The sequence below is a fragment of the Anser anser genome (genome assembly GCF_964211835.1).
Source record: "Anser anser genome assembly, chromosome: 4".
NCBI classification, from domain to species: domain Eukaryota; kingdom Metazoa; phylum Chordata; class Aves; order Anseriformes; family Anatidae; genus Anser; species Anser anser.
This window is the reverse complement of record NC_139724.1, coordinates 45,515,815-45,536,260: the sequence shown is the minus strand read 5'-3', so window position 1 is coordinate 45,536,260 and position 20,446 is coordinate 45,515,815. Positions and strand designations below refer to the sequence as shown.

The 20,446-nt window shown below is 40.0% G+C and overlaps 1 long non-coding RNA gene across 1 annotated transcript in view; it reads right to left on the bottom strand.

Annotated features, from left to right (window-relative positions):
- Positions 1-17,870, bottom strand: part of LOC310899535 — a 47,783-nt gene extending 29,913 nt beyond the window's left edge. The window contains exons 1-4 of the long non-coding RNA XR_014584367.1: positions 17,806-17,870; positions 15,397-15,559; positions 12,181-12,317; positions 1,922-2,221 (exon numbers count right to left, since the gene is read on the bottom strand). This is a non-coding gene — a long non-coding RNA (uncharacterized lncRNA). The remainder of the gene's footprint in view (positions 1-1,921; positions 2,222-12,180; positions 12,318-15,396; positions 15,560-17,805) is intronic.
- Between the last annotated feature and the right edge of the window lie 2,576 nt (positions 17,871-20,446).

Here is a 20,446-nt window from a genome sequence, read left to right as displayed (position 1 = left end):
GCATTAAGAATATTATTTTGAAAAATCTAATTTATTTCAAGTAAGCTGTGGCAATTGATTCACAGTAGAAATAACAACAACATCCCAGGGAGATTAATCTTTTTTGAACCACATACTTAATCACAATATGATAAAATGTAGTGTAACAATTTAGGTCAGCATGAAGCATTTCATTTGACAATAATTTATTATTGTCACTCTATTTTGACATGCTTTAGTAATTTTCATTTAGCATCCTGCTGTCTTGCCTCAGTCATATACAGCATCTTGTCACAAAACAATTTGAGTTCTACTTTGATTTTTTCCCCAGGAACAGAGACTATGTGTGATGTCTGATATTTACATAGCGCCGGTCAGCTTACAGACATCATGTCTTAAAGACAGAAAAATCCAATAATTTTGGATTAAAAGAAAAATCCAATAATGCCAATTTTGAAGCTATTAATTTTCTTGTATTTCAGTGCCAGAAATCAAACAACTGGCATTAGGCATGCTTACGGGTGAATAACAGCTGGCTGAGGGAACACGGGCAAAGATTTGAAGGTGGATAAGATCACTGTGTGAGAATTACCTCAGCAAAATAACTAAGTATAAAAAAAGCTATTCATTTGAAAGAAGGAAGATATCTTAAAGGAAACCAATGCTTTAGAAATGGTAATGCAATTTTAGATACACCAAATAAATGGAATATTTCACAGCACTTTGAAGACTTTAAACGTCTATTTATATTTTCTATAATATATCCATCTGCTAGGAGGAAACTAGACAGTTTTGCATTCTCCATGGATAATGCTGAACTCCACTTTGCTCTAGCAAATTCTTAAATTCCTCAGAAAAATCAAGAGGAAAACAGTCTTTGGAGAAAGCCAGCCAGTGTCCTTCACGGTGGATCCACATCAGACCTTGGCAGTGGATGCTACACTTTGTAAACACATTTGTGTGTGGTTTTTTTGTTTGTTTGTTTTTTGTTTTCCTTTCGATATTTTGGCACATTTCTTTCCCATATATTCCTTGATAAAACAAAGCTGCTGGATTGATCCATGCAGCTGTGCCTGAAGCAAGGGGTGCAGGACACAGTCCCAAGTGGCACAACCCAGGGTGCACTAAACCTTCCCCAAACATGAATGTTTCTGCTTAGGTGGTAGCCGAGCTGTCATCTCACGAGCTGGACTGTGGCTACCAGCAACACGAGGCTGCTTGAATCTGGTCCTCATTTCTTCTTTGCAAGACCTTGATGACCACAAGAGTGAAAAATAAAAGAACCTTAAATCTATTTGGGGATGGAGAAAGGGGGGAAGTTTTTCTTCACTGCGGGTGAGTAGCTACTGCACATTCCTGTAACTGCTGACTTTTGGGTGTTTTTCCCCTTAAGTGGTTAAGTAAAAATAGATGTAGATAATGATGAATTTAATTTCCACCTGAAACTTTTACTGGATCAGGTCTATAGGGAAGTAGATTTCCAGTGTGTCCTCAGCTGCGGAAGGAGAGACAGGTGCAGGCTGAAAAAAAAGGCTTGTTATAATCACTCCTCTTCAACACAGCTGGCTCAACAAGAGCACAGAGGTTTATTTGGACCATGCTTGGAAAATGGGAATTTCTATCTTTTTGTTCTGTTCTTAATGTACTGTGCAAAAAGGTCACTTGTTCTGGCAGTGGCTAATATACAACATCTGAGCAGACCCTTAACTGGGCTAAATTGCCATAGTTCAGCAGAATAAATAGCCACCACAGCACTCACTGGCCAAGGAGCCACTTTAAAATGCTTTTGATTAATTTCCTGTTACTAAGTTGGTCTTCAAATGCCTCTAGATAACTTCCTGGCAGTGCAGTTAAAACCCAATTTGCAGAGTGGCGTTTCCGTAGTTTTTCCTTTGATTCAGAAGCCAGCAATTAATGCTTCCTATTTATTGTATTTACTCACCTCTGCCGGTGGCCTCAGTGGGGGGTTGACTTGAGAACATTCCTGGTGCAATCTGCATTGACATAGTGCAGATAAACAGTGATGTTAAAACCTTCCACCCATCATCTGGTGGTTTTTCCCTTATGTGCTTACCACTCTGTGAAGTCCCTGTTTTGTGTAGAAGGACTTCATGCATTTCTTCCTCGGGCACGTGGAGATGGATGACAAAAACATCCCACCCCTTTGCTTCCCAGTATAAATTTATGGCTCTTAAATATTGAAGGTTGTGTTGTTTGGTTATGAGAGCAACTCTTCAGAAGTCTTTTCATGGTCAACAAATATTGATTGAAAAAAGAAAAGAAAAGAAAAAAAATTATCTCCACATTATCTCCATATCTCCACAATACATTTTCTTAAATCCTTAATATATATGTATATATTAATGTGCAATTATTTGGACTTAAGCAGAACTATTTTTAATTGTAGCATTTGATGATAATTTGACTTTAAGTAAGGTTGTACCCTAAGTGGGATTTGTAGTCATAAGATTCCTTCACTAGAAACAGGTGAAGAAATACATATTTGAGCATCAGAAACCAAAATCTGAATGGTGATGCTCAGAATAGGATGTTCTTTTCTACAAAGTGTAAATCCCAATGTTATGAGCTCAATTCTTCTGTCACCTACATGAGTTCTGATGGAAAGCATGTATCATTCTCAGGACAGCACGGTGCCAGCAAGTGATCTCTAGTTTTTGTACCCATGATGCATAGCTGAGATTTCACATAAAACTACATGAATAAAGTGGAAAAGAAACATTGCTTCAAAAAGTAAGAAAAGCTAAAGGAGATCTTAGCAGGCTGAAATCAGAGGGAAGAAGATGCTCTCAGGGCTGCTCTCTCGAGCCCTGATGCAATCCTAGAGACCACCCCAAGGTAGGTCAATGGGGATGGACCAGAGGCAGGACCCCAAAATGGTGGTTTACGTGCAGTCCTTGTAGCCTTTGTTTCCTGGCTGTTACTTCCGACAAATGCACTAGAAAAATAACTGAAAGAGGCAGGGAGAATGGTGGAAAAAGGAAAAGATAGCATTTTTTTTTACAAAATTTTGGCCCACATAGTGATAGTGGGGAGATGGAAAAATGTTCACGTCCCAACCTGACTGCACTCCATCTGTTTGCAACAAGATACTTAGTCCCTGTGTAAGCAGAGGGAAAAGGGATGGGCTATTTTATTGCACATTCATGTAGATTTTGAAAGGAGGAAACCAAGCAAGCTAAAATTAAATATAATTTTCTCTTTTTCCCCATAGACTCAGACTGGATGGATGCCAAACCACATTTCAGAGGGGTGAGAAAGACCCAACATCTGCTTCTGGTGTAACTGTTTGTATCTTCACTCTAGGAAAATTAGGTTTGAAATAATCTCAAATTGTCTGACACCTGTATCCTATTAGAAGTGACACATGGAAACACCTTCAGCATACTGAATTTAGCACCATGTCAACAGTTTAAAGTTAACCGGAAAAATTGGTAAAAATCATTGCTTCCCAGTTTCTGCTGAAACAGATCTGGTGTCTTTTCACAGGATCATACTGCAAGCTTGATCCATGAATGTAATGGGCTTTGAGCCCATAATTACAACATGGCTTGTGTCCCTGGCTGTGGCTTGAATTAAATTCAGCGTGCACCTCAGGGTGACTGGTGCACGGCATTTTGAGCCAAGGCTCGCTGGAGGCACACCTAAGGGCTGGGTGCCAGCCAGCAGCCAGGACATGGGTATGCAGTGGTTGCAAGGACAGTTTCTCTGAAGTTCGGCTGTGAATCTGAAGTTTAGCGACTTAAAGATATTAGAATAGTGAGCAGGTTGTATCTTATTTGTCTCAAGAAAGGGAGTTGTATTCCTGCTACAGAACAATTCTGCCATGGCATAAAGGTTCGCTTGTGTTTGGACACCAATAAAATCCAAAAGACTTCAGGATTCATGCATCTGGTCTTGCTATACCATGTGTGCACTTCCCTCAGTGCAGACTGCGATGTGCATGTAGTGCTTTACTTTAAATTCCCTTCCCCAATCTGTGTAACCTCCCATTTGCAAATGCCTCTCTTTTCAGAACAGATCTGGTGACCTTTTCCCAGATAATGCACTGATAGTAACTCTCAAGTTATTCTGAGAAGGACATTCATTAAAACTTATAAAACATTATGACTTCCATAAAAATTATACTACCTAAAAATAAAGTATCTGTTACTAAAAACATGTGTCTTCCCATTCATCTTTAGATACATTCCCCCTTTTTTTTTTTTTTGAGAACTTTGAAACTTTTTCTTGAGAGATTGTTTTTAAAAGTTTGTCTGAGAGTAAGGAAAACTGCTCTCTTTTTAGATAGCATTGTTTTTCAGCAGATCTGTATTTTCAGTGAGCACTGCCTAGAGTCAAGAAAGCAGGAAAAACATTGGTCTTGATCATTTTTCTCTCAAGTTCCTGCCCATTCTTTGACACCATGTGAACAGTTGTTTTATCACCAAAATAGTTGTGACAGGCAAAGAGGATATTTACAGTAACACAAGCAGGTCAAAGAGGCTTTCAGGAGTTGGAAAACAACAAATTAATTTTTGGAAGTATAAGCAGAGGGCTCATACTGTGGTTTGTCAGCTGCTAGACATGATGCTGGACAGGAAGAGGGTCCTGCCCCAACAGTACCAAGGCTGCAGGGCTGATGGAGAAGAAAAATAACATCACCAGCCAATAAAAACATGTTAAAAGTAGAAAAATGGGGTAATAATGGAAGGAGAGACCAATAACATTGAACTGTTTTCTAGAGAGAGGAAAGCACACGGGACCCTAGAAGAAGACAAGGGTGTCAGGATAAGTTTAGGCTTCTTTAACCCCAGGAGCATCCAAGTGGTCTTCCAGTATGGAGTAGCAGTGGTGGCACTAACAAAGGCCAATATTTAATACTTTGCATGCACCTACAACTGAAAAATATCAAGGAAAATCTGGAGCACAATGAAACCTAGCTGTGATGAAGTTTATTCTGAGGAAACAGCTTCAGTGCCACGAACTGGTTTTGGATCCCAAGGCATTACTTAGTTAAAACTTCCAGCTTACGAGAAAAAGCTATGACTAGACCCATGTAAGTTTCCCAGGAAAGAAAATGATTAATTGCCGTAACTGAAATGTGTGTGTACATTGGAAGAACAGCTTGAAAGCAACACAATTTTGAATGAAGGAAGCTTACAGCTACATATTGGAAACAGCCTTCCAAAAAGGGATGTTAGACGGTAGGACACTTTCCCAAGAAGGATGCTACAAATCACATCCTTGAGTTATTAAATGACAGCAACAGTCTGAAGGGAACAGTATAAGACAGGCAGTAATTCTTCATTATGAATGCCTGATCAGAGGATTTCTGTTTCTAAAGTATTTTTGCCTATTAATGAAATAGATGAGAAAAAATAAGGGTGCCTTGTAAACAGCTGCTGTACTTCAGGTCCACAAAAAGTCTTCAAATGACAAGGTGCCAACATTAATTTAATAAGCCTGCTCTTCCTGTATTCTGGTCATGTCCCAGATGAGGCTCAACTGGGATATGGATGCAGAGTACTGCTATTTGTGAGTGCAAATACAGATCCCATCCAAATATCTAGATGAGATGTCCTCTTCCCCATGGGCAGCTTGGCTTCTGAGACAGACTTTAGCTGCTGACAAAGACCCTCCTGCACACCCCACAACCTTTTTATCCAGACCAAGGGCTCTGCAAAGAGCAGAATGGACAGATACACATTTGTGAGTGCAAACATGAGCTGTGAAACTCCCAGCTGAAACGCCATCACAGTCTCCTCACCTATCCCAGATCTTGCCTTTGAGCATTCAGAAGTTAGTTTTTCATTGATACTTCTCATTTTAAATGCGTAAAGCCTTATGCTTCAAAGGCTTAGCAAGTTTTTGCTCTTCAAGAAATAGCCAGTCTTGGTTGTTCCTGATTGGACCTCATTATCATACTTGACATGTGAAACAAAATAACAGGTAATAAATTCAGATAAAAACCGTACATTGGTCCCTGAGGAAGTACACCATTCTTTTAAAGATGAGCAATGTGGTCTTAAACCAGCATTTGCAGCTCCCATTCAGAACTATAATAACACAAGGATCTGATGATCATTTTCTGGAGAATAAACGTTCAGGTTCACGAAAGTGGAGCTTCCTGCAAGAGCCTGATCAGCAGCTGATAACATCACCTGGCTTGAACAAGAACAGCCTAGGGACTGTGCTGTGACGGAGGAACATACACCAGCTGGAAACCTGTGTACAGGAGGTACTGGCTTTGGTTACCTTCGTCAGCAGCACCAACCTTCCTCATGCTTACCAAGGCCACCAAATACAGCTCAGAGAATTAATAGAAAGCTACAGCAGAAATGCAGATTTTTTCCTCATTTCACTGTTCCATATGTTAAAGACAGAGTGTGTTTCCATCAGATAGTCTTCAGGAGACATGAGCTGCTTCCTGACTTCCAGCCCACCCAGATCCCCCGGGGGTGACAGGCGGCAGCTGGTGTCCAGCGCTGCGGTGCCACCCTGCCCACCTGGGGGACCTGCAGTGATGGCAGCCAGAGAGAAGCGAACACAGAAGGTCAGTGCACCGCTTGTGCAGGAGCATCTGGACCCCAGCTGGGGCACTGGCACTGTTCTGGGTTTCTCCAGACACCTCATCCTCCTTCAGGACCTATCCATAAGTGATTTTACCTTTAACAACGTAACATATATATAGCAATGGTAGGTTAGGCAGAGCTAGAGCATCCTCCCTTGTGAAACTTCTCTGAAGGTCAAAGTGATATTATGGAATGCAATAGTATTGAAAAATCCATAATACTCTTCCCAAGATGAGTATCTCTCTCATCTTTCTAAATATTTGCACTTCCGTATTGTTAGTTGTAGGTGTTCAGCAAAACAATAATTAACAAATAGAGGAACATGGTGACAAACAGGAAACAATGAGCTTAAAGGTGGCTAGATATGACAGACTGCTACACCAGTACTCCAGTATGCATGTGTAGCTAATTACAGTGTGGGATTCAAGATGCTAACGACTGAGTGGAAGGATGCCAAAATAATCTTTTAAGCCATAAACAGAACTTCACATTTAGGGAGACTTCCTGAAAGAAAGGAACCCATTTCATCTGGAAATACTTGTTAATAGCGAGTCTTACAAAGTTATATGCATCTACAGATCCTACAGCATACATATTATGAACAGACTAATCAAATTATTTTGCTTTTTCCACTCTTGGATATCTACAAACAAAAGCTGTGAATTTTCGTGGTTTGTTGTGTAATGGTCTTGCATTTCTTAAGCCTGGGAACTGCTTGAAGGATTTGATAACGCTCACTTCAGTTCCCAGAAGGCTCATGACAAAGCATGACACAGAAGGGGAGGGAAATACTGTTCTGCATCACAAATGGAATAGGAGACCAAAACCCAAATTAGATGCAAATATCAATTTTATAATGTTGAAGAACAGGCTTGCAATCTCTATCAAAGCCAACATTACTTAAAATCATTTATTAATGATTTAGCATAAACAGTGAAGAAGCCCAGCCTGCAAGAGGAACTGCTCTTGGTGTTTGTGAAGGATCCACAGGGACTGGGAAGAATTTCATAAAAATTTAATGTGTGTCCAAAAAAGGGTCACAACCTTTAGTAAGTTTTCTACAGCAACATCCCCACCATTAATTTAAAGTCTTCAGGTATATATGTTGCTTTTATCACCACACAGTCCGTTTACTGCTTTGTTTAATCACAGAGTTATAGCACAATTAAAAAACAGTAACAATCTCCCCCAGAAGAACAACCAGCCAACAAGTAGACTGCAAATGTGGTGTCACAGCTGAGAAATGGGATAGCTCATGCCAAGCACTCCATTGGCATTGCCACACCGCTGCCAGACCTGGGTGAACTGCTGGGGACTGCTTGTTGGCCTTGTGTCTTTTTTCATGCAACCATATTGCTCTTCAAAAAATGATATGAAAAGGGTCTGCTACATATACACGAGTGTGTTAAAGGTATATGCTATGCAATATTTTATATTTTCAAAAGGCTCGTAAAATGTGACCCTGCTTATCAGTTCTTAGCTGAGGGAATGTTTTCATGCACATTTCTAGAGGACTGAAAATGCCCGTTTAAATAGAAATGCTGGCTGATTGAGAAAAATGCAAGAGAAAACGTCACAGCTATCTTTCAATGACATGCATAGTAAATGTGAATGGGCATTTTACAGACATTTAGGCCTACTTATATTTTGTCTTAATACAAAGTAGACTATCACTTCTAATTTATTGGCTTAACAAGAAATAGACTGCTATGGTCAAAGTCACCTTAAATGTTTTAAAATCAAGTATTGACCATTTTCTCTCCTCAATCATATTAACTACCTCATACATCAAAACCACCCTTTAGCTGCATTCAGAGATGGTCCAAATGCATAAAAACACAACTTAGAAAAGGAACTTTCTAAAAGACTGAAATATGCTAAACTGAAGCAAGTTTCCTCCTCCCTGGTGCCATTATGCTTTGGAAATGCTATGCAGTTCATCTCACAAAAAATCATCAACATTGAAAAATAAAAGGGTTGTTCACTCCATACTTTCCATGGAAAATATTTATGGCAACATAATTGTGGAGCAAAATGCAAGCAGACTGAAGTGCAGAAGTAATGGACTTTGTCAACAGTATTGACTGATTTTTTTGTAATTTGCTTTCTGTAAGGCTCAGATTAAAACAACCAGTCCTGCCCAGTAACCCAATAAATGCTCAGTGCCACTCAGAGTAGCGCCAGTTTGAACTCACTAAGTGGAATTTTGAGACTTGTTCCCTGAGTTTCTTCAAACAATAAGCATGTCTGAGTATGATTATACTTTACCAACCAAGCACTTGCTTGGTTTTCACACAATATACTTGGTTCATATTTGTCTGGCATAAGTTACCCACCAATTCTGAGAAACTTGACCACAATGTGTTATCACCAGTGGAGATTTTTCTCCACTGCACATGCAATGCAACTTTTTTCTGAGAAAATTTGGTTTTGTTGCTTTCAGACACAATTTGAAGACAGATTGCTTATACACTGACAATATGACCAAATATTGATGTTGGTGTTATTTGGATACCAATCCCATAGCATATTGCATCTATCAAACAATTACCTTGTCACTAGCTTTTGAAAGTCTTGAAATACGTATATGCACAAGCAGCTTTGTTGGTACGTCATTCCCCACGTGAATAACTTGCAGCTGGGAAAATAATAACCTAATTTGTACCTTGTTGGGCGACAAGATGCTCTGACTATTCATTATGCAGAGGAAAGACAGACTTCTGAAAGTATTTTTGCTGATTCTCTATGCTTCCAGTAGATTTTTAATTGCCCTCCAAACCACAGATTTCTTCCCTGAACATATAATATTGAATTTATTCTGAGTTTTTCTATTGTCCTCAGATGAAACAGGATTGAGCTGAAATTCAGCACAGAACCGGCTGCTTAGGTAGGTCTGCAGCCCCAGTTTACTGAAACCCTAGTTAAAGTCCTGTCTTTGGCTCCGGTATTTCTAAACTGCATAGATTATTATAGCATTCAAAAAGCACTCAGGAAAAAGGCTTACATGTTTTAAAATAAACAAACAGTTTTCTTTAGCTGCTAAAGAAATCAAGAAAAAAATGTGCCCTCTTTCTGCCCTTTCTCTCCTTTTCTGGAACACATTTTGAAAGAACCATTTCAAGTATATTGTGGTTACTATTTTTCACATGCATACCTGCATTCTTAGCATGGTTTAGAGTCAGAAATTTCACAAGATTTCTTTACAGAACAGATCAAAATATCTCACATATGAATTGAAAGAAAATTATCCACCAAGGAGCTGAAATCCCTAAATTTCTCACTTGAAGCCAATTGTAACCATTCACCTAACAGTTAACAGATCCAAATGGACCCCAAAAGCTGTGCCGCAGCAGACAACAAGTCAAGGTTTGATACTACCCTGCAGACTGTGGTTGAGCAGTGGCACGGGGACTCTCGGCAGCACCACGGACAGAATTACATCATTTCCATTTACAAATAGTATCATACAATCATTCAAGTTGGAAAAGACTCATAAGATCATCAAGTCCAACCATACCTTGGTCCCGGCCCAAGGCGTTCAACTATGTGCTTATATCTAGGCACACTTGTAGACCATGCAATGCTGAAGAAATTTACTGTCAATTTACATACAATTACTGAAGAAATACTCTACTGTGAGATTCACCCCCCACATCTCTATATCCTTCTCTTTACCTTTTGTAACATAAAGGTCTAGACACCCTATATTTACTGAAATAGAATGACTATTTTTTTTACTATGGTCTTATAGAAAATCATTATCATTATCACCACACTAAATAAACATAACAGCTGAGCAAGAGAAACCCACCAATGACATGGAATTAATTCCTTCACTTTTACTCTGTCTTTTATTCTCCTTCTATGACAAAGAGACGTGCTTGGTGGATGAGGGAAAGGCTGTGGATGTGGTCTACCTTGACCTCAGTAAGGCTTTTCACACCATTTCCCACAGCATTCTCCTTGGGAAACTGGCTGCTCATGGCTCGGACTGGCATACACTTCATTGGGTTAGAAACTGTCTGGGTAGCCGGGCCCAAAGAGTTGTGGTGAATGGAGTTAAATCCAGTTGGAGGCCGGTCACTAGTGGAGTCCCCCAGGGCTCAGTACTGCGGCCAGTTCTCTTTAATGTCTTTATCAATGACCTGGATGAGGGGATCGAGTGCACCCTCAGTAAGCTTGCAGACGACACCAAGTTAGGTGCGTGTGTCGGTCTGCTCGAGGGTAGGAAAGCTCTGCAGGAGGATCTGGATAGGCTGGAGCGATGGGCTGAGGCCAACTGTATGAGGTTCAACAAGGCCAAGTGCCGGGTCCTGCACCTGGGTCACAACAACCCCAAGCAGCGCTACAGGCTGGGAGATGAGTGGTTGGAAAGCTGCCTGGCAGAGAAGGACCTGGGAGTACTGGTTGATAGGCAGCTGAATATGAGCCAGCAGTGTGCTCAGGTGGCCAAGAAGGCCAACAGCATCCTGGCTTGCGTAAGAAACAGTGGGGCCAGTAGGACTAGGGAAGTGATTGTCCCCCTGTACTCGGCTCTGGTGAGGCCGCACCTCGAGTACTGTGTTCAGTTTTGGGCCCCTCGCTACAAGAAGGACGTCGAGGTGCTCAAGCGAGTCCAGAGAAGGGCGACAAAGCTGGTGAGGGGCCTGGAGAACAAGTCTCATGAGGAGCGGCTGAGGGAGCTGGGGTTGTTCAGCCTGGAGAAGAGGAGGCTCAGGGGTGACCTTATTGCTCTCTACATGTACCTTAAAGGAGGCTGTAGCGAGGTGGGGGTTGGTCTGTTCTCCCACGTGCCTGGTGACAGGACGAGGGGGAATGGGCTAAAGTTGCGCCAGGGGAGGTTTAGGTTGGATATGAGGAAGAACTTCTTTACTGAAAGGGTTGTTAGGCATTGGAATGGGTTTCCCAGGGAAGTGGTTGAGTCTCCATCCCTGGAGGTCTTTTAAAGACGTTTAGATTTAGAGCTTAGTGATATGGTTTAGTGGAGGACTTGGTAGTGTTAGGTCAGAGGTTGGACTAGGTGATCTTGGAGGTCTCTTCCAACCTAGATGATTCTGTGATTCTGTTTGGAACAAGGATTCTACTCCTCAGTAACCTGTGAAGTAGCCTATGTTAACGTGCCATTGTAGTTAGCAATAACAGCCAAAACATTAGGAACAGCATAAAATAATGTGCTATATTATAGTGTGTTTTGAGAGAGGCTGTAAAGTTGCTGCTTTCTACAGCTTGTCAGGATTTAAAAAGGGGAAAATAACTTTTTACTCTGTTTGTTACCACACCAAGAATACTGTTTTTCTAGTGATTTACCCAAATTTTGGCACCAGAGGGAATGACACTCTCTTAAGTCAGCTATCTTGTATTTACAAAAGAGAGTGAAGGAATACAGATGAAGGGCTCTGTGAAGCCTAATTACAATGATGGTTTCTAATGTTGCAGCAATTTCACGAGACTGAATTTAGATGAACTTTCAGATGCAAGCAGTTAAAAACAGCTCTGGGGTCTCCAGTCTGCAACCTTGACTCCAGTAGCTAGTTGGATTGCACTGGGAGATAACAGATTGACATTATTACTGGTCGTGGCCAAATGCTGTTGGTACAGTGCTCAAGGTCACTCCCGGCTCTCAGTTTACCTCTGCATGTGCTGGATGGTCTACAGCAGCACTCAGCCGCGCTGATGGGTTCATCGTTCTCTAAAGGCAGTGACCAATGTTGAGCAGCTGGCTGAAAGGCTGTTTGATCTTCCCACTGCTTTGCAGGCAATACCACACTGCTCAGGAATATAAAAGAAAAAAAAAACACTATTGAAAAGATTTATCAGCGAATGTTGTAGAGCCATGCTTGACCTCCAATATCTTCTCTTGTTCCCCAAAGGCAACACGTGTAAGGTATTTCCTGTCTTTCATGTTACTGACTGGAATGCATCATGAAGTCCAAATGTGCAACCTGCTGTCTGGTTTAGTCATTAGGCATGATTTTCTTTGTCTCTTGATTAGAGCTGCAGCCAATTGTTCACTGTTGTAATGCATAACCTTTTTTTTTATTATTATTATTATTTATTATTCCATCATGCCCCTGAACAAATAGCTAACTTAACCAGCCAGGCTGAAAGCTGAAATTCTCTCATCAGCCAAAGCTGCCGTGTCTTATGCTATCTTATTTTCACATCAGCACATAACACTTCGCTCTAGACCACCAAAACAGAGTAAATAGCCTCCACCTATAATTCAAGGGCCAAATTCAACTGTTATTGAAAAATAATTAAAAGCAACACATAGATTTCAAAAGAGATGATCAGACCCCACACCTATCTGACTGCATGTGAATGTTGGAGTTTAATGGCTGCGACCTGGCTTGACATTCATGTATTTCTCAGTAACATCCATTCATTGAGGGTGTATTTTTCTAAAATGATGTCCCCTCTGCAGAGATATGCCATAAATTATGAAATTAAGCTGTTGTGTTATCTTCTCCAGCTGCAGAATATTGGAATATTGTTCACAAAACAGTTACTTGGTATTTTAACCTCTGACCACCTTCAAAGTCAACTGACAACAATTTACAATGGTAGTAAAACATACATAAAGAGAGTAAAATACCAGCCTTGTTATGTTTTGATCCCAGTAGACAATATACAAGTACTGGTCATGCCCTTGCTCTACTGACATTATATATATACATTCAATAAATGTCTTTAAAATGAAAGAAAACCCTAGAATCTCCTGTCATATTTATAATTCAAAAATCTTCTGAAGCAGTAATGTTAAAAATCTTCTGCAATAGTAACATTATGTCAGGGGAAAAAAAAAAAGGAACTAAGAATGTGCACAGGCCAAACTGATAGCTAATTTGAAAACTAGATCAGTGAGAAGAATCTCACCCTGACAGTGCTCTGGAGAAAAACCAGAAAGAGACTTGTGGGGCTATTCTCTAATTTCAATAGTAAAAGTTAATTCCACAAACAGCAAAATTAGCAAAGCTTGATTTCCTTTCTATTTTTGCCCTTTGTTTCCTAAATCTCCTTCCAGAGCAATAACCCTGACCATCTGCTCTTCCTGCAATAGTCCTGGTTGTGGATACCTGCAGCATTGGTCTGGAGCTGGAGATGCGGTCTGGCCCAACAGCTCCTGTCAAACCCTCGACGTAAAGGATGATTTCTGACAGTGCTTCTGTCAGTGCTGGCAATAACACGAATCTTTTCGTTCCATCCAGCTCCCAGTGCTCATAGACGTCCATAGGCAATTAAGGTGATTAAAGCCCATCTCAAATTTGGTCGGAGTTGCTGACCCATCTCCAAGATTGATAAAGGGCTGGCATGCGAGATTACAAGCAGCCCACTCCTCTCATTCAGCTCAAATGGCCAACCTCCCAGCATTAGAAGTAAAACAGGCTTTGACCACATTGCACTAAAAGCTCAGCAGCAATTTTGTAAATTATAAAGGAATTTCATATTTTCTTGTATACGTATGTTTGACATCAGCCATTGCAAGCAAGTTGAAAGACATAGAGGTTAACTCATCCATTCTGCAAAGACAATTGTGTCATTCTTCTGTGTCCCATCTTGGAACTCAGAGACCGGCTTTGTTGTTTTGATTTGTTTGGAATCACAAGACAGAAAACTGACAGAGATACATTCCGAAAGCTAAGAATATCTGCCAGTTTTCTCTTTCAGTTAAAAACCTTGGCCTGAAGGGAGGAAAAACATTGAATTCAATTATTCTACAACAGCAGGAGTTTCTGTCTTTCCCTTTCAGGAAAAGTTGAAAGATCTCAGACATGAATCATCTCCTTGGAAGAAAAGGATGGGATATTACAATAATTTTTGCCCAAGGACTTCACCAAGAGGACTTCACTTTAATGGAAAGTGCCTGCTCATGCCATGCATCTCTCAGCTCCCTATTTCCAGCCTTTCCCTGACCATACCCATTTCCTTTGTAAGGCATGAGCTCTGGTGGAGTAGGGATGTGAAAGCAGTTTATACTGCTGTGTTCCCAGCTGCGGGCAGCGCTGTGCAGTTCAGTCCCTCAGCTGTAGAGCACAGGATGATAGCCTAAGTTATTCTATTGGAAATTACTTTCCTTATAGCTTGAAGTAATTAAGTGACTCTCATTACCTGTTTAAGCCATGGATTTTCTCGTTAATTTTAAACATACTAAATAGATAATTTGGGGAAAGATATTGTAGTAAAATTACAAACATCTTTAAAGCAAGAAGGTCTGTGCTATGAGGCATTTTCCTCTAATTCAGTCCATTAAAATCATCTGAATACAACCAATAGGACAATAAGATCTGCTTGACTGACAGACAAGATAGTCTCTCTCTACTAACAGAAATTATTTAGCTACTTCATGATTCAGGGAAATTTGCATTGCTATCAGTCACATTAGTTGTTTATAAAGCTTTGTGTAACGTTAAACCAAAACCAAAAGCCAATAAACAAACAAAAAAGCACATCTCCAGCACTTTAGGTGATATGGCAAATCATCATCATCTTCCAATACTACAAAGGCTACTTCTAGTATATGAGTGATAAAAGGTCCAGAACTGGGAGTGCGGGTTGGAGCCCCAATGTTTGGTTCTGGCATTGCCACCAGGAAAATTTGTAGTGTCCCTTAACCATATGTATAGTTTGTTTGTTTACTTGCTAAGTACAATCAAATCGTGTGTCTTTTTCTTTAATACCCTTCTCACTTTCTGTGAGTTATATCTCAGTTTGGGTTACAAATGCCAATTTTGATTTCATCCAAATGAGATCTGAAATGCCGCACAAGATGTGTATTTAACACTTTACATTTAATTTAAACAAGCATCTATACACATTCCAGATACTGTATTAAAACCTTACTTACATTAAGCAGCATCAGGTCTTGTTCACTGAAGAAGGGAATACAGCTTTTCCAAACTTTGAGGTTGATCTGCCAAATCCTCACATGTCAAACCTCAACCACAGATATTAGGGGTAGCCATTGTGGTTCACCTCTTTGCTTGTCCATTTTGAACATCTGTGTAAATCTGAAAACAAATTTCATGATCACTGGTAAGTTACAGCCCCAAATTTACAGTTGTTACCTGACAGATATCCAAAGAGCAGAGGTAGGAATGCAACTTAATCTGGCAACATCCAGACCTCTCTAAAAATAACCAGACCTACAAAAATATATACATCTAAGTCACTTTGCTAATTAATGTGTAAGCAAATGTCACTCCAGATAAACAACATCTGAAAGGCAAGATAGATGACTGCAAAAAATAAACAAGAGCAATTTGACAAGACCAAATCAATACTGACCAAAGCAGCCAGAAGTGAGAGCAGCAGTTTAAAGAAGAGACGATCTGTGGAGGCTAACCAATAATACTTTATGTTTTGGTTTATTTTAGGCATGTCTTACAGAGCCCATTGGCAATGTTTCTCTGTAATTTTGTCAAAAATCAAGATAAGTTTGAAGATAAAAGTGAAAATGATTCATAGGATCTTGGATGGTAGTGACAGGGCAGACTCAAAGACATTAACACTAATGTGTATTTTGGGGACCTTGGAGCAAAACTAATGTCTCTCTTCTATAAATTGCATAATTTGCATGAATTACTCAGTGCCCACAGACTAAAGCAAATTTGCTAAAGAAAAGAAATATTCCTATTCTTCCTTTTGTCAATGAAAGAAATGGGACTGTGCTGAGGGAAAAATAAGACTGGCACATTAAAAAATCATAGTTAAGAAAAGAACTACTGGTCAGATTGCAACTCATGTGTGATTCATTCAACTGCCTGTAACTATGAGACTGGCACCATATAAATTCACAGCTTTTCAGAAGTATGAAACTTGCTCCCTATTCATCTTTGCCACCATCTAAAGAATTAAGAGAGTGGCTGGCAATGAAGAACAAATTAATCATGTTTATTGTGACAACCATGACTGTTATAAAACAGATACTCTTACAACACATGCTAACCTCCCCCCCACTATTTTTTTTTCTTCATTCAAAACCTGTTGAACATTCAGTTCAAGCCCCCTGAGATTTATGTCTAGAAGACCCGTGATGCCAGGAAGAAATCTGTTTCAGGTACGTGCAACAGAAGATGCTTGCAATACGCTAGTTACATATATGTATCTAGATGTACCTTTGTTCTCAAACCTGAAGTCATTCAGTTATTTCTTTAAAAATGTCTTTGAACAGTCTTCAGAAATAACCGGCTGTGTGGAAAAAAATATCTAAGTGAAAGATATTTATCTTTAATTTAGTTCTATATTTGATTCTTATCTGAATATTTACTTTTCACAGTGGAAATGGCTAAGGACAGGGAGTGACTAGGAAATTTCTGAACCAAGGTCAGCCCAAACACAGTAAATGTGAAATTCTTGTCAAAACTAATATTTAAGGTTTTCAAGTGTGCTTAACAAAGAGTACAAAAGGAACGTCTTTAGAATAATGTGGATGGACAATAATAGGAAGGCTTTGGAGTATGAAGGATTCCTGACACATATACTCTTCTCCTGGAAGCAGCTCCTTGCTGGTCATTGGGAAGTGTTAGCAATCTTCATTCCAAAAGACATTAGTAGAAGAAGGGCTGCAGGCACCCCTTCCTTTCCCTGCACCCAAGCACGGGTCAGGGAAGGGAAGGGGTGTCTGCAGCCCTTCTTCCACTAATCATGTTCCGGCTCCATCACCACTGCCCCACAGGACATCACAGCATCAATGAAAGTTCCTCAACTAGAACCACCCCATCCTGGCAAAGATAAAGGGCTACTATCATCTGGCATCACTCAATCTAGGCCACAACAGACAGATGCAGCCTAATTTCTTAGTCTTTTCACACTCCCATTATACCATATTTCTCCAAGGTTAAGGGGCAATTAGCTGTGCTACCACATGGGTTACACCTTCAAGCATTTAAGAAATGTAGGCAATTTAATACTGACTGCTGCAGTTGGTCATTTTGAAAAGATCTGCCATAGCAACTATATGATGATAAAAATATTTGTCTGCCCAGTGCTTCAGATATCACAGGCAGGTAAGTGAATACAAATTTTGGGAGTGAGAAAGCAAAGTCAGTACAGAAAACCAGGTGCTGTACACTGGAATCACAAGGCTAAATCACAGCTGCTTCATTACTGGCATCGCACTTCACGGTCTGTCAGAAGAGTCTGTTATACGAGGTAAGTGTCAGGGATCCAGTCTCCTAATTATTCTTCCACTGCCCCGTTCATGAAATTCTTTTAGAGCTAAAAGCATAACCTGTCTTGATTTGTTTCCACTCACCTTTAGCGAGATGTCCTATGCTCACAAGGTCCACCATGAAGCAATGGGGCAGCTGCAGTCATGCTAAAAAATGGAAGGAGGGTAACAATGTTATTCTGTCATTTGCTCCTTCATAACCATCAGCAGGCCGGCTATGTTTTATGCATCAGACATCTGATTTGCTGTAACACTCAAATAAGGATAACAAGCAGGTTTTCTGGAGCACAATGAACACTGCAGCTTTACTGAAGACTCATGAAGATGGAGACAATTGAAAAGAAGGTGCAGAGGAGAATCTTAAAATCTCTTCCTAAGCCCATCAGTAGGCTTTATGCCAGGTACTACATTAAATTCAAATTTACTACCTATAGCAGTGAAAATATGGCCTTTAGGCAAACTTCCTACAAATCAGAGAAAGCTTCATGAAGCAAGGACTCTCACCACTAAATGTTTTATATGCACCTTTCTGCTGAAGGTACTAAAGAGGACTCAGTCTGACAGCCAGGATATTGGAAAGCAATGAAGTTTTGAAGTGAGGTGACTGAAGAAAACTCTCTCTCTAAATGTTAAAACTAAATAATTCTCACTTGCATAGAGAAAGAGAAGCAGAGGCCTAAAGTAAATATTTGAGTCATCTGATGCACATACTGTAACAGCAACTCATTAGGTATCTGCTAATTACAGCTTTGAAAGATGCCATGGAGTGACACAAGGCAGCCCTAGATGTATTTAGTTAGTTTTACAACTGAAGAGCCTGAGAAACCCTTGGGTTCTTTGCTAGAGTCAACAGCTTCAACAAAGAGCTTCTCCATTAATTACAACCACATCTTGTCCTTTTTTATATATGAGAAACACCACAATCTTATAAAGCCTATAAAACAGCCATTGTCATTTAGGGATGCTATTAATCAAGGCATTCGCATGCGTTTTCCCTTCATAGCTCCCTTGCCTAGATTTCGGTGTAACAGCTCATTGGTTTTTAACTAAAAGCAGAACAGCCATGTGCAGCCATTGTAGGAGGCTCAGGGTTTTGACTCCAGTGCTCTGAATGCTTAGCTCTGATCCTGCTTCCAAGTGGAGACCCTGAAGTGTCTGCAGGCACTATAATGATCAATCTGACAAAAAGGATTGAAAATATATACTTCATTCTGAAAGCAACTTGCACGTTTTTCCTTCCCTCCTTCTCCACTCCCAGAAAACCACTGCAAGAAGTAGGAAGGAAATGGAACTCTTTTTGCACTGTATACCAAACAAGTTGTTTTCCTTCAAGGAACAAGACAAACTCTGAGGCAGTAGAAAACAGGTAGAAAGAAGGAAAGATGGTGCTTCAGAGTGAAAATGGTAGAGTGCTTCAAGGGATGGCTTTTTAGAATCTATCCTAGATTCAGGACTATTAAATATATTTATTAATGTCCCACATGATGGAATAGAGAGTATTTGGAGTCAACATGAATCTGGGAGGACACGTGGGGGACCACAGGATTAGCACAAAGAGCAGATCAAATGGAGATGTGATCTCAAAGAATAAGGACACATCATCTGATGGCACCCTTACAAGGCTATTGTGTACTTCAGGATATTAAACTGTGCCAATACAGGCCAGACTACTTCAGAGCAATTCCTTAGAAGTTGATACATAGGTTATAGTGGACATAGCACAGACAGGACAGGCATGAATGATATCACATTGCAAAAAGCTCCAGATACAACACTCAGCTGTATAAATGGGAATATAACTTGCAAGGCAAGGGAAGTCATCTCCCCACTCATCTCACCAGCCTCAGTGGAAGCCCTCAGTTACATTAGTGTGTCCAGTTTTGTATACTGTACTGCAAAGATGTGGATTAATAGGGAAAAAAGACAGAAGAGAGAAACAAAATTGATAGACAACACAAACTCTGTGGAAAGACCTACTGTGTTGGAGCTTTTCAGCCTGAAGAAGATTGGACTAGTAAGAGCAGATAAGTCTTCAAAAACCTAAAATGATGCTTCAAAGAAAAGGACGTTTATGTTCTCCATGTCCACCAGGGAGTAAGAGCAGAAATTACATAAATGACAATCTGAAATACTTAGATTCAATATTAACATAACATTTTTAACATTAAGGGCAAACAGTTGTCTAATGAAGCTGAAGTGTTGTCATCATTGAAGGAATCTTTAGAAAAGCATCTTTTAGGAATATTAGTGTAAGTATCTTGCTTTGGGGCAGGAGTATGGATTTAATGATATCTTAAGATCCTTTCTGTTTGCCTGACTACAACTCAGCAACCTTCTCTCCCAAATTACCCACCCACCATTTTAATAGTCTTCTGGACCAGTTTTAAATGCATTCACAAATCTCCCAGAAACTCTGGGCAGATATACTTTCACCCCCAAGGAGCTCAGGAGAAGACAGGAATATTAGTTACTGAGTTATAAAAAAGGAAAATGGAAAAACAAAACAAACAGAGACAAGCAACAACAACATAAAATACCAGGACTGTTATCCTATTGAGAAGTAAAAAAAAATGAGACAGAACACGCAGGTGATAAAGGAAGATACCAGCACTACAGTAATATAAATTATGAGTTACAATGGGGATATATATTCTGTTAGCAAGTTGGCAGAAAGCTGACATTTTTCATTTCTCCATAAAGCTATTATATACCCTTACTGGACCGG